Here is a 1520-nt window from a genome sequence, read left to right as displayed (position 1 = left end):
CGGCGGCCGCGGCCCGGCTCCCCCGGGGCTGTCTGCGCCGGCGGCCGCGGCCGGCGAGGGCGGCAGAACCGCCAGCGGGAAAGCCGGGCCGCGGGCTGTACCCCGGCAGCCGGGTGTACTGACAGACCTGTCTGCAATTGCCAGTCTCTTCGAAAAATAATAGAAAATAAGCGTCATTGCAAAGGCCAAATCGGGGCAGGAGTTGAAGGAAAGAAATAAAATTTTGTCATGCGGTCGTGAGGGTTACCTGACGCTACCCAAAACCCGTGGAGTTACCTGAACTCCTTTGCTATCTGTGTGTAAATTTATATTAAAATACCCAGTGCAGCGCATTTGCAGATGGGCTTCCCGGCAGGTTTGCGTCGCCCTCGTGCAGGTTGGCAGCGGGGTGGTTGGTGCCCGGGTGCACCAGTGTGAAATGGAGAGTGCAAACTTACACCGAGGTTAATGGGAGCTCCGGGAAGGCTGCGCTTCGGAGGCGGCCCCGCTGCCCCTGCAATCCCACCTGTGGGATGTGCTGCACAAAGGAAGGATGGGGTTTAAGTATCCGCAACATGGAGGTGCTTTGAGTAATTTGCCATGCTGAGGTGTTCCCTACTGCCCCATCACAACCCACGCAGAGAAGAAGGCAGATTCTGACCCCAGTTACACAAAAAAAAAAAATATTTGGAGCAATTCAAATGAAGCCATTCTTCGTTTACATTAGAATAAAGAGTATTGGAATTCAATCAGTAAGTGCAATAGCTTGAAAGGCAGGAATTTTGGGAAACAGCAGGGAGAGGCAGAGGGAAATTCCCTTTGCTCTGCAAAATGCCTCGCTTGCATCCAGGCTCCAGCAGCTGAGCACCATTTTCTGAAACTGGCCTTTCTCAGAGTTAATGACCCTTAGTCACCTAAGTGCTTGTAAAATTATTTCCTTGTGCAATAATGCCTTACTTCAGCACAACACACTGCAGTGGACACTAGCAAATTAATTGACACAGTTCTTCTAATGAAACAGTCCTGCCTTAACACACACAAAGCACTGTGTTAGGAGCGGGTTTAATACAGACTGTGACCACCATCAGCTGGATGGTATCACAGCACATTAATTTTGCCCTTGTACCTTGCAAACACCATTCCTAGACAGGACTGAAATTTCTGGCTTGTGAGTTAGATTTGAGCATGGCAGTGTACGTTATGCTCTGCACCACCTCATCAGTAGGGTCAGTTCTGCATGAAATGTTAAGGAGCAGGAAGCACTGGAGGAGAAGGGAACAAATTGAGAGGAGCAAAGATTGATCATAAAAAACTATGGACTGTTTTTTTGTTTTGTTTTCTCAATCTTAGAAGCTTTTTTAAAATATATATATATTTCACAGTTGTATCTATAGAGAGATAAAGTCATCATTGTTTTAAAATCCTAAAACAAGGGGAAGATAAGAATATAGATAAGCAAAGAAAGACAGAAATGACAGACAGTGAAGAAGATATGAGGAGGAAGAAGGTCTGAACTAGCACCATCACCTCTGCCATCCTGC

Source organism: Nothoprocta perdicaria, unplaced genomic scaffold (assembly GCF_003342845.1).
Source record: "Nothoprocta perdicaria isolate Ctin4 unplaced genomic scaffold, notPer1 scaffold_131, whole genome shotgun sequence".
Lineage (NCBI taxonomy): Eukaryota > Metazoa > Chordata > Aves > Tinamiformes > Tinamidae > Nothoprocta > Nothoprocta perdicaria.
The sequence above is the reverse complement of the archived record's forward strand: the minus strand, read 5'-3'. Positions refer to the sequence as shown.